Genomic DNA, 14,141 nt, shown 5'->3' with positions numbered 1-14,141 from the left:
TCAAAACGCACTGGATAGCTGGCCAATCAGAGCACACCTCGCTTTTTCAAATCGATGAGCTTTGTAAAAAAATTTATGCGTTTCAGAATGCGGGGCACTATAATAGATGAGACACTATAATGTCTCTACATTATATGGAAAATTATTTTTTTGAACCTTAAACCACATAAACACATTGCATTACACCAAATACACCAAATAATGTTATTTTTAGCAGCATCATATGACCCCTTTAGGGTCCGTTACGGTTTCTGTGAAAAGTTGATGAAGACTTCACTTTCTTTATTTTCATATCTGACATCCGTGTTTACATTGCCAGTATTGGGTGCTTTTGCAAAACGTAAATGTAAGAAACTTATCCAAGATGATGATGGTTTTTACCATTTATCTTAAGTTATGAATACAAATTACTTTATTTAAATGAGTTTGAATGTATTTTCATTTGCCGGGATTATAGAATTGATGTCATTACGTGATGACGTAAAAGAACCGGTGAACCTGTTTCTCGAACGGGTCAGTGTCATTGGCTGCTGAAGACTTGGGTCAAACCATTTCTACCAATAAAGACTCAGAAGGCAGCGAATGTTTGCAAGAATTGTATTACGATTAAAATAATTAAATCAAGATCCTTGATTACGGTTAACATGAATCTTTGGCATAGGCCCATAAGCCATTCTGGCAGGTCCTGCCTAGTGATGCAGGCAAGACTGGAGCCTACCCCCAAAATTAAATGTAAGACCAAATCTCTTACTAGCATCATTAAAAGGAGAAACCTGAAAAATAAGAGAATGGTCATAAATGGGAACTGCAAGATTGCTTGTAGGATGAAAATAAAACCAGTATCTCAATGGTAAGAACAAGCAGGAGTGATTAAGTGAGGTTATTATAGTAAACTTGAATAGAATTAATACACACTAAAAGGCAATTTTTGTGGTTGATCAAACATCAAGTGGCCACTGTCCATATCCGTAGGAATGTGCAATTCGATAGAGCACGAAAAGCAAATCATGATGAGGGCTGCGTATGGCCATGTTATATGATGCAAATGAAACGGGTAAACGAAGCCGCGAAAGGCACCATGCATCTTGTCGCGTTAGACAATATTGGGCAAAAAGTGAAGCAAAAGAAATGTATTAGAGCTTAGACAATATTACATCAAAGCACATTATAAGCCATCAGTCATTAGCGGTGATGGAAAGCCTTGATAGACTATAGCTGAGCAGACTACAAACCATGTACGTGTAGTATATAGAGGCCGGTGATGACCCGTGACAGAAAATCAATATAAAGGCAGCGATTGCCTTGAAATTAGAAAACATTGTAATTAATTTAAGCGCAACGATAAGCTGCTTGTGAGAGCCTCAATAGGCAATCACTAAAGCGACGTACTTGAGGGATAAGAAAAGGCATTGTTACGTAATTGGCGACGATAAGCATAAACAATAAAAGGGATAAGACTCGTATTGTAGAAATTTAATGGAAGACCACCACAAGTAGCTATCGATGAAATCATACCTTGATTGTAGCTCGAGAGAGTTTGTCGAGCATTCAATACGTTTCGGGAGTCAGATCTGAAGTAGATCTTGTATGCCTTGAACGACCATCTGCCAAGCATTCTGGTAGTTGCTTCTGGGATACCACTTTCTGCTGCTGTTGTGGTGGCTCCAATTCGGAAGGAATGCCCAGTGTATAAATGTAGGAAAAGACCGCAGAAAGTTAAAACTTAGGCTAAGTGAGTTTTAGACCAATACTTAGTCATAGGATAACCATTAGGTAGAATAATTAGAGCGAGATTCTAGAGGTGCGAGGACATACTCTAAGATATTGGAGCATAGATGCATAAGGGCAAAAGCAATTAATAATTTTAGAGATTGAAATAGTAATGCCCAATTTAGTAGTGTCTGATTTAGAGCGTTTAATAAATAGAGTTAAATAGAGAGGTGAAAATCGTAAATCAGATATAGTCAAGCCTAAAGATGGATTGAAACAATATTAATTGGAGGCAAATTCCTTTACACGCATAAAGCCATAGAATGCTGTTAAAAACACGAGAGATCTAAGATTGTGTTTATATATACGGAAAATTGACCGTCATGCAAGGAAAAATCTATGCAGTAATCCGAGCATAATGGGTAAGTGTTTGTCAGGAACTAGTAGTTTGTCAGGAGTAGTAGCTTAATTGAAGGTGAAGTAAAAAGATTTGGAGAATTGAGATTATAAAACCGAGTGTGGAATTGTATACAGGCCAGCATTTTGCAAATTGTGGCAATCTGCATATGACATGAATCAAAACAATACACTATGAATGCACATACAGTTGAGATTAAGTAGTTGGAAGTAAAGGAATTTGGAGCGAGAAACAAAACGTTGTGAACCATGTCCAGGTGGAACTGTATGCTTTGACAGTAATGGTGTTACTCCTCACTTGATGCAAAAGCTGGCAGAATTTAAAAAGACATTGAGCTGGGATCCTAATTTAAAATTATTTTGTGCAAAGGTGGGTATGGTGTTGGATCCTTGTTCCCTGCTGGGCAATGGCATCTGAATGCCTATAAACGAAAGCGAGAAAGAGCATCACCAATAATGTTAGAATGCCCTGGTATATGAATGACTTAAAAAATAAAATTATGAATAACTGATTGCCAAGTTAGACTTCTAAGTACAAACATAATAGTTTGACAATGAGAGCGACCTTTGTTAATAATATCTACCATAGCTACATTGTCGCAAAGCATCGTAATGCATTTACGTGTCCAAACTGAACCCCAGAGAACACTGGCAATGACAATAGGGTAAAATTTATACAAAGCGGTCAATGGAGAATTAAAATTAAAGATGAGAAACCCGCAGGCCATTTTTCTCTAAACAAGTGCTCTTGAAAAAAATCTCCCAAAACCAATAGAAGGGGCTGCATCAGTGAATAATTTAAATGTGAAATGCCGTTCCAGTTATAGAGCAGATGCGACCAAAACCTAATTTTTATGTGGATGAGTGATTTTGTAATTTAAATGTGATTTTTTTTTTCTTTTATAGATAGGATGGGAAAGAAAAGGTAAGTGCTAGTATTAGTTGGTCAAGTGCTGGCGAAAAAGACGAGTCTTTAGATGTTTTTTGAAAATGAGTAAAGACTCAGCTGTTTGTATTGAGATTAGGAGGTCATTCCACCAGCTGGGAACAGTCCAGGAAAAGGTCCGTGAGAGTGATTTTGAACCTCTTTGGGATGGCACCACAAGGTGTCGTTCCCTTGCAGAAAGCAAGCTTCTGGAGGGCGCATAAGTTTGAACTAGTGAGTTTAGGTATATTGGTGCCATGCCAGTCGTCGTCTTGTAGGCAAGCATCAGTACCTTGAATTTGATGCGAGAGGATAATGGTAGCCAGGGTAACCTCATGAGGAGAGGAGTTTTGGTTCATTGAAGACAACCCTCGCTGCTGCATTCTGGATCAGTTGTAGAGGCTTGATGGTACATGCAGGAAGGCCCATCAGGAGAGCATTACAATAGTCCAGTCTGGAGAGAACAAGAGCTTGGACAAGATGTTGGGTGGCTTACTCTGACAGGAAGGGTCTAATCTAATGTTGTATAAGGCAAATCTGCAGGACCGGGTCATTGTAGCAATATGGTCTGTGAAGCTTAACTGATGATCCATCACAACTCCTAGGTTTCTGGATGTCCTGGAAGGAGTTATGGTTGACGAACCCAGCTGTATTGAGTAGTTGTGATGAAACGTTGGGTTAGCTGGAACCACCAGCAGTTCTGTTTAAGTAAGGTTGAGCTGAAGGTGATGGTCATTCATCCAGCTAGAAATGTCACTCAGACAGGCTGCAATGTGATCAGCTACAGTTGGATCATCTGGTTGGAATGAGAAGTAGATCTGAGTGTCATCAGCATAGCAGTGATAGGATCTGTCATTCAAAAGCCATGCTTTTGAATGACAGATCCTAATGACGTCATGTAGATGGAGAAGTGGTCCAAGTACTGAGCCTTGAGGAACCCCAGTAGCAAGAAGTTGTGACTTAGAAACCTCACCCCTCCAAGACACCCTGAAGGATCTACCTGAGAGGTAGGACCTAAACCACAGGAGTGCTGTTCCAGAGATGCCCATCTTTCTGAGGGTGGACAGTAGAATCTGGTGATTAACTGTGTCTAAAGCAGCAGACAGATCCAGCAAGATGAGTACTGAGGATTTGGAAGCTACTCTTGGCAGTCGCAGGGCTTCAGTAACCGAGAGCTGGGCAGTCTCAGTTGAGTGGCCACTTTTAAAGCCAGATTGGTTGCTGTCCAGGAGGTTGTTCTGTACAAGAAACATAGGGAGTTGGTTGAAAACAACTCGCTCAAGTGTATTTGCAATGAAAGGAAGAAGGGATACCGGTCTGTAGTTTTCTAGAAGTACTGGATTTAGAGATGTGCTTTTGAAAGCTGTGCGGACACTGCTGGGCGCAAGACGGAACAGAGCGGAATATGAAGTATACCCGGGCCAGGCCTTAAAGCAGCCTCCTTAACGCACACCTAAATTTGAATGCAACGTTTTTGCATTCAAATGTGGATTTTTATATTCGACGAATATTCGAAATTCAATTTTTTTTTTTGACAGCCCTAAGGTGGACTACACTTCGGTCGACGACGCTATATAACTTATCAAGCTAGTGGGATACGGCGCCAGGTTGGCTAAAGACGATATAACAGACACTTTTATGATCATGCCCATTCACTCCTCTGACTGGCCTCTTTTCAGGGTCAAATGTTGACAGGCCTACGGTTTTCTCGTTTGAGAAGGGAACACCTACATTACAGAACACATGCTTTAACGTGTCAAGCACTGAGCTTCCCTCACCAAAAAGTAGTATACTTCAAGTTTATTTTATTAAGTATACTTAAGTAAAGTTCAAGTATATTCTTAAGTATACTTTATGTAGCAAGTATACAAATATCAGTTATCAAATATCAAACTGGCCCACTATACTTTTTGTATAATTTAAGTTTATTTAGAGTACACAACTAGTTTACCTCTGTTTATAGTTTGTACTCCAATTATACTAAAAGTGAACTTACAAGTATAATGATAGTTTACTAATTAAATACTTTGTACACTTTGAAGTATAGTCTCAGTAAACTACTAGTTTAGTAGTTTTATACTGCAAGTATACTCATCAAGTATACTACTATGTCCCTATTTACGTTTGAATTTGTATATATTTTGTTATATGAATATCTGAACATACAAAACATCCAAAAAAAGAAAAGGGTATGCTTGTAAACAAAAACATTTTATTCTAGCTTCATGCATTCTTTTTTTAAACACTTTAATGTGAGTAAGTTTCATAAAAAAAATAAAGAAATAACATTTTGAACAAAAAGCTGAAAAAAATTATGAATTGGATTCAGAATGATAATCAAAACGTAGATGGAGTCGATCAACACCCCAAAGCTTGACTGTAATTATTACCTCTTCATCGGTCAACATTTTATTCCATAACATTACAGTTTTGATGCTGTTGTATGTCAGATGATCGTGTTAGATTACATGTATTAGTATCTGTTGTTTCTTTTTTTCTTCTTCACTTGTGTTTTTTTGGAAATTCTGTGCAGATGTGTACTAGTGCCCTCTAACGTATAATAATGAAAACACAGATTCTAGGAGTATAGTTCAAATATATTCAGACTTTTTGTAAGTATAAGTCAAGTATACTTAAATGTCATTTTAAGTATATTTCTGAGGAGTATATAAAGCCCATTTCTGAGAAGTACATAAAAAAGTAAACTAAAAGCATACTTTCCTATTTTTAGTTTAAAATAAGTATACTAATAGCACACTTGAATAAACTTCTTTTTCGTAAGGGTTTGCTCAGCAGGAAAATCTATTAGAAGAAAATCATCAAGTAAATGTAGTATGAAAGGGAGCTTGCAAACGTTTAAAAGGATGCAACACAGTGCCTTGCACAGGCAATTGAAAATATGTAGACTACTTCTGCAGACGAAAGTAAGTCTCACGGCAAAATAAAACTTAGATTTCCATTTGACCCCGAAAAGAGGCCAGTCAGAGGAGTGAATGGGCATGATCTTAAAAGCGTCTGTTATATCGTCTTTAGCCAACCTGGCACCGTATCCTGCTAGCTTGATAAGATATATAGCGTCGTGGACCAAAGTGTATTAAAGTGAGATGGGTTTTAAGGGAATGCATTCGTTAACGCTTGCAACACTGTTGGAATGAGGTGAAGACATGTTGAAAATCAAGTGCTTTTTTCCTTAATATTTTTGTGTAGTTATGATGATAGAATTAATCTGAAAAGGGAAAAAAGGAGGATAATTGAAAGGGCTGATATCGTAATTTTTATTTAGTTCTTTAGCTAGGAGACTGGAAACTATGTCAGGTTCAGCTAGAGTGGATTGCAAGTTTTTGCTACATAAGAGGTAGACAGTGGGGAAAGAACCCCGACCCGAAACCCTTGAGAAAGCCCAGTAATTAAGTGATATACGAAGGACGAATCGGGGTAAGAGGAAAGGTAGCAAGAGAGTGTTTTTACATTGATGGGAATAGAGGGGTGACCATTCAGAATTTTTTTCTTAGCATGCCACTTTCCTCATGATGAGGGTCTGAATCGTCGTGGGCAGACAGATTTTGGGTGCAGGTCCTTGTAAAAGCTGCAGACACGCGAGAATTTACATTTGGAGTAATTACAGATTCATTGTAATTGTTACATAAAGGAATGCCATTAAATTCAATAATAGGACGGCCTCTTACATCGAGTTGTGTGTACACAGGAACAGCGTCATGAACATTGGGCGAAACTCAATGGAGAGTTTTAGGGCAGAAAGCAGCAGAGTGTCCGTGTGAGCTGCAGAGTTGACAGACCAGAGTTCTTTGACCTCCAAAATTTCAAACCAAATGTTCTGAGTCAGTGATGGACCAGTCCAATCTAGTGTTGTGCTGTGTAATGAATGAACCAGGTTTTTCAGCAAAGGACTTGTGATATTCATAGAACAATGTACCGCCATACCTTTGACTGAAATCTGCCAGCATAGCCAGGTACAGATTGAATTCTTCCCTGCGATCTGAGAAGATGTGGCACAGGATATCTCTATGAATACCGAAGACTATAAAAAATTCTCCAAATGAGAGGTTGCATTGCAGTCTGGAATCTGATGTTTTAAGAAAGACTGCCACGTCACCACAGTCAACCATTTGCTGATCGATTGCTGGCGATGGAAGTAGAAGTGCAGTGAAATTGATGTTATCACCTTGGATTATATCATATTCCACATTTGCAGACACCGAAAACAGCAGCAAGTGGAACAAATTGCCTACCAAAACTTTGCACGGAAACAGCCGTGGAGAGATTGAAGCGAGATGAAGATTAAGTGGAGGCGGTTTTGAAGAGGAGTTTGAGCCATAGATGGAACGAGGGCTGGTGCACCTGAGGATATGGAAGGTGCTGTAGAAGGTTGTGAAAAAAGCAGCGGGTCGGAGTAGGAAGCTAAAGACGTCGGGGGCACAGGTAATCTGGGAACGTGTGGAGTAGGCGGACTCGAAACGCTCCCATTTTTCGAAAACATTAACAGTTTCAGTGAGTCCTTGGACAGCTTTAAGGAGCTGCGCATTGAAGCAGTCCTGACAAGATGAAGGCAAAGGTATTGGCGCAGAGAGTTTGGATCTCTTTACTTGAAGAGGTGAGAAAGACTTGGCAGTCCATTTATGGCCAATTTGTTTGGGTTGGGCTGGTGGAGGAGTTATATTAGTGTCCATGGGTGGAACATTAGCCAGTGTGTTGGAAGCCAATGTGAAAAGTTCTTCACATGAAAGGTTGCGGGTTAACTGGTATACCTAGATCCTCTAGAGTCGCCACTATTTTCTCCGAAGGCCAGGGAGAATCCCGTGATAGAATGCGGGAGCTCTGACGCACAGTCAGAGAGGGAGGCAGAATTGAATTATCATCTGATTAGAATAATTCACAGTCTGCTAACGTTTTTTGAGATATAATAACTTTGGATACAAAACCTACAGACAGCAAAATGATAGAGTTCAATCTTTATATTTAGGTCAGGATGTAATTGGTTAAGTGGATAATCAGAGGTGGGTAGTAACGAGTTAAATTTACTTTGTTACATTTACTTGAATAAATTATTTGGGAACTAATACTTTTGGAGTATATTTAAAGATGGGTACTTTTACTTAAGTACATTTTTAGTGAAAAAACTGTGCTTTTACTTTGTTATTGTGGCCAGATGGCAGAGGGAAGGTATGACTTAAGTGAACTTAAATCGAATTAAGGACCCAAAGGGTTAACAATGCCTGACTACGCCACCCTGGGACTCTCACCCAAGGAATTTATTAAAGATACTATACACAGGTCCCCCACTCTGTGGCAAAATAGACAATGGAGACAGAGGTACTGGTATAAAAATAGAACAATTTATTTTAAATTCAATAACAGAAATTTAAAACACATTCACTGAAAAGAGACTGGGACCACAATTACACAAATGGTCCAGGAAAGACAACAATGAGGAGCTGCAGCCTGGGCTACATGACCGGCCGTACAGGCCTTTACTCTAAGTACACTGCACACTCACACCAATCCAAAAGCCCCAGTGCACACGGCAAATCACAGCACTCTGTGAGGAAACACCATCACCACCTAAAGAAAGACTTCAGCCCTGCTCTCCATAAAAGGTCTGCAGCTCCTGTAAAACAAAATAGCACACACACACACACACACACCAAAAAAATAATTAACAAGATTTAGGCAGGCAACACAGCTGACACTTAATGCCTGCCAACACACAATAACAGAATTAACCAAATTAATTCAAAACACAACTGGACCATATAAATGCAAACAAAAGCACTCCCACACTCAACGGATTCACAACCGTATTAACACGAAATTCATGAATGTTCAACCAGGAACAAGACAGCGGTGACGTCACTGCGTGCCCCTATCACTCAGATAACAGGCACAGGGACCCGGGAGTCAGTAGAAGTGAAGATAGATGCAATACATACATAGATGCAATGCGAAGTATAGTTTCGGTTTAATCACTCAGCGGTGGAGCTCAGGATACGCAAGGAAAATAACTCGGCATATACAGTCGTCATCCGCCCATACACAGCATTATATTGACTGAATGTGGTCGCATATGCAAATGCGAGACACACGCCGCCGCCAACAATAAGTGAAAGCCACAATATCTGCAGCCACGGAGATAACTACAGTTGCCGCAATCGTCCTGCAAAACCAAAATCACAGCAGCCCTCAGTCCATGAACCAGAAGCGAAACGGGATCCCAGGAAGTGACGCTCATCTAAGTCACACACGCATGTTGTTTATATACACATAATCCAACCCCCTCTATCGGCCCCAACCAATGAATAAAAACTAATGCCTAATGATGAACTTACCGATCTCTACCTGCCACAGTCCACCCCCAAGGTCTTACATCGTCGCCCCGACGATCAACTTAGTCCCATGGCCTAAAAATAGCAGAGGCTGCCGTAGAAGCTGTATGAGCCTCCGACACTACCCTACCTACAGTCCGAGGGAGATGATGAACATTAGAGTGGTGGCCAGCGGTGGTTCGTCGCGACCGTCGAGCCCCATTCTCATCCCTAACGGATGGAACGTTTGCCAACAAATCTGAAGATAACTCACTAGCTTGTCTTACCCCTAAATTAGGCGCAAGGGAGGATGTTGGCACAACTCCTGATGGTGCTACAGAACCTGTGGAGGATGTTTCTACACAATCTAATTCAACAGGATGTGATACTCCCGGTACCTGGTGTCCCCCTGGAATAACCAACAACCACTCTGGTTCAGACTCATCCTCCGGCACACTCACTTGTTCCAATGGAGGGTTAACTTCAGAACGTTGATGGGTCTGATTACCCTCAAATACCAATGACTCCCTCCGAATACATGCCTTTAATGACGACCGATAAACATGTTTCACTCGATCTGGCTCTCCCAGTGGTGCTACTGAATAGACAGCGCCGCCCGCCTTGGGTGCCCTCACTACCCGATGTACAACCGAGCTCCATAAATCCTGAATCTTCTGACGACCCCTCTTACCATAATCTCGGAGGTACACCAGCTGGCCTTCCTTTAACGGGACATCATGAACACCTTGATCATAGTTGGCCTTACGGCGGTCCGCGGCCTGCCTTAACCGTTCACGAGCCCCCGCAAAAGCAACCTGAAGTCGGGCTTGGTGTTCCACCACCCAATCATGTACAGTACCTGGTACCACCTCCTGGACCCTACCAAGAAGGAAATCCACAGGGAGCCGGGGTTCCTGCCCAAACATCAGGAAATGGGGCGTCTCACCGGTGGACTGGTGGGGAGTGGAATTATAACAAAACAACAACTGTGGGAGACAAGACACCCAATCTCGTTTCTTTGACACTGGGAGGGTACGCAAAAGATTATGTAACGTACGATTAAACCTCTCGCATTAACCATTTCCCGCTGGGTGATAAGGTGTAGTACGAGACCTTTGAATGTTATACAAGGCACACAGCTGTTGCATCAGACAAGACTCAAAATTGCGGCCCTGGTCGGAATGAATCCGACCAGGAACCCCGAACTTGTAAAACCACTCCACCACCAACACTCCAACAACGGTCTCGGCCCTCTGGTCCCGAGTAGGGACAGCCATACTGTATTTGGTGAAGACGTCGGTCATCACCAATACATTTTCTATCCCTGTCCGAGATGGCTCGAGGACCGTGAAATCAATTGCCCAAAATCTCGTTAGGCCGGGATGCCAGCAAATGACCCATGAAGCTCCGGGCAGCGGGGTGAATATCCTTGGCCACTTGACATCGCTCACACTCCCTACACCACTGAGCTACCTCCAAAGCCAAACTAGGCCAATAACAGCGCTGCCTGACTAACTCCATGGTGCGCTCAATTCCTTGATGCCCATGATCTTGATGCAGCGAGGTCAGCACCTCTATACGCAGTGCAGTAGGTAGCAATACCTGCAGGAACTCCTCCCCACCGTTAGGACGGAGAACTCTACGATAGACTACCCCCTCCTGTTCCACTAACCTATCCCACTGACGAAGGAGGGCTAAGGCTGGCTTTGACAGCAGTCGGCGCTCTTCCCCACTAGGGAACCTCTTACTCTCCCACAACCCCAGGACTTCACTAAACACAGGGTCAGCCCTCTGTAACGACCGCATCTCCTCACCTGAGTAACTAGGAAAAGACATCATAACAGCCTGAGTAACTGGAAGAACCACCCTATCTTCCAAGGCCCGATGTACCTCCACAGGCACACTAGTGCCCAAGGTCTCAATACCCAAACCCCAATTAAGGGAGCATGGTGGGTTCTGTCGTGAGAGGGCATCTGCATTCTTATTACTCCTCCCTGACCTATACCTGATCTCAAAATCAAAGGAAGCCAGTTGTGCAGCCCAGCGCTGTTCTGTAGCGCCAAGTTTAGCTGACGCCAAATGACTTAGGGGGTTGTTGTCTGTAAACACAACACATTTCTGCCCTAATAGGTATTCCCTAAATTTCTCAGTCATGGCCCACTTGAGCGCAAGAAACTCCAATTTCATTGAGCTGTAATTTGACATATTGCGCTCAGTGGGCCGAAGACTGCGGCTGGCATATGCAATGGGCCGCACCTGACCTCCCTGCTCCTGGGAAAGGACTGCCCCCAGTCCTGCATGACTGGCATCCACTTCCAGGATAAAAGGCTGGGAGAAGTCTGCATATGCCAAAATGGGTGCTGATGTAAGTTTACTTTTCAGCCCCTCAAAACTCTGTTGGCACTGGTCAGTCCATGCTGCCCTGAAATCCTGAGAAGCTCGCTTCTTGGGCCTTACCTCTGCAAATTCAGCCACTAACCGATGTAATGGAGCTGCAAATTTTGCAAAGCCCTCGACAAATCGACGATAGTAACTTGCGAACCCCAGAAAGGAACGCAACTCCCCAACAGTCTCTGGTTGACGCCACTGTGACACTACCTCCACTTTACTGGGGTCTGTGGACACCCCCTCAGAGGAGATCACATGCCCAAGATATTTTACCGCTTTCTGAAAAAATGAGCATTTCTCCAACCTAGCCTTTAACCCCTCCCGCTCTAATCGACTCAAGACAACTTCCAACCGCATGAGATGTTGGGCCACAGATGACGAGAAAACACAACAATATCATCAAGATATAGCAACAGAGATTGCCCTTGCTGATCACCAAATAATCGTTGCATCAGCCGCTGAAAGGTGCTAGGGGCATTACAAAGCCCAAAGGGCATACGGTTGTACTCAAATAACCCAAAGGGGGTACAAAAAGCAGTCTTGGGTTGATCTCTCACAGCCATCGGGACTTGATTGTACCCGCTGGCTAAATCCATGGTGGAAAAACCAGCGGGCCCCAGTTAGGGAATCCAAAGATTCCTCGATGCGTGGTAAAGGAAATGCATCCTTGCGAGTCTTTGAATTCAACTGACGGTAGTCTACACACATGCGCAGACCACCGTCCTTTTTCTTCACCAAGACTATTGGCGAGGCATAAGGGCTACTGCTCTCCTTGATCACTTGCGCCTCAAGCAACTGATTAATATGGGCTTTAACGACCTCATACTCTGAGGGGGGTATTCTTCGATAACGCTGTCTAACTGGGATATCGTCAACCAGGGGGATCTCATGGGTAATCAAATTGGTACACCCCAGATCGCCCTCGTGTGCAGAAAAACACTGTATGATAGTTCCGAAGCAGTGCCTTAACCTGACTGACTTCCTCACTCCTCAGCATAGATAAGTCAATGGCCTCAATCTGATCCAATACAGCACTTACCTGAGAGCCCTGACCACTAGCGCAGAGCACCTGGGAGCCCTGGGCGTCAGTGGCAGCAACAGACTGTACCTCTACCACCTCAGTGGGCAAGCTGACCACTAAGACACTATTCAGACTACCTAAAATGCTATGAGGGTAAAGCAACACATCCAACATCCCTACATTCACTACAGGTACATAAACCGTACCATGGATGACTTTTATCAATGCAGGAGAGGCCAACAATCCAGAAGGCAAACCCCCCTCCAAGGGTTCGAAAAGCACAGTGGTATCTGCAAACTGCCTGGAACATGTTGCGGCCACTAACTTTATAGTACCACCAGGAATACGACATGCGCGACGGCCACGCACTCTAACCTTGCCCACACTATTCTCACTGGGCTGGGTACTAGCTTGCTGACAATGCTGAAGGGCCTGAACCATAATACTTGGGGCTTGTGACACCGACGGCAGGCTGAATAAGGCAGGGCCATGCTGCCCAAAGAGCTCCTGGTAACAGCGCCGTAGAATATTCATCCCTAAAACGCCCGGGACTCTAGTACACGGCCCACCTGGAGGATCCCTGACCACCAGGACCCCGCACTTTGGCACCCGCCTGCCGCACAGCTCCACATCCAACTCGATATACCCAACGTATGGTATCGCAAGGCCATTAGCGGCACGAAGCTGTAACCAGTGACATGTCTGCATCCCTCCCTGTCCCCACTGTTCGCTGTACTCATGGAAACAACTCTCAGTTATGGTGGACACCATCGATCCAGTGTCCACCAAACAAGAGATCGAAACGCCACCAAAAAAGGGCAACGAGATGAGGGCAAGACGAAACTAACTGAGGCACGGAAGTAATGGGATTTAAAATAGAGCCATCAAACTCCCCAACCGAACAGTGACTCTGCAGTTCGGTGGGTACTAGTTTTCCGACCGCTGTACAGAATGAACTGGTTCTTCCCGGGTTGTAGACACAAACCTGGAAGGAGGCCTCGACCGAGGGGGAGCACGCTGTCCATCGCAGTCCCTAGCAAAATGACCTTCACGTTGGCACCGCCGACATATTATTGGACCACGGCGAGGAGAGGTATTTCGGGACTGAAAGCTCTGTAATCGGGCAAGCCCTTGTGTAAGCTGACCTATTTGCTCTTGCTGCAACTTTAACATCTCTCGCAATTCTGCAAATTCTAACCGTGAACTACTGCTTTCAGCCTGTGGCTCCCCTTGTACCCCACACTGAAACCCATATGCTACCGGAAGTGACTGACTCCTAGGTCTCGTTCCCCCGGGCGTCCCTTCCCGTTCGCAACGTATCGCCTCGCCCCGGACATCCAAGAAGGTGCATAATGGCTGC

General features: G+C 43.5%; 1 protein-coding gene across 1 annotated transcript in view; it reads left to right on the top strand.

Annotated features, from left to right (window-relative positions):
• LOC109046020 (NACHT, LRR and PYD domains-containing protein 3-like) overlaps nucleotides 1–14,141 on the top strand; it is a 435,468-nt gene that overhangs the window by 70,838 nt on the left and 350,489 nt on the right. The gene's annotated exons all lie outside the window — the stretch shown is intronic.

This window comes from Cyprinus carpio, chromosome A4 (assembly GCF_018340385.1).
Source record: "Cyprinus carpio isolate SPL01 chromosome A4, ASM1834038v1, whole genome shotgun sequence".
Classification (NCBI taxonomy): domain Eukaryota; kingdom Metazoa; phylum Chordata; class Actinopteri; order Cypriniformes; family Cyprinidae; genus Cyprinus; species Cyprinus carpio.
The sequence above is the reverse complement of the archived record's forward strand: the minus strand, read 5'-3'. Positions and strand labels throughout refer to the sequence as shown.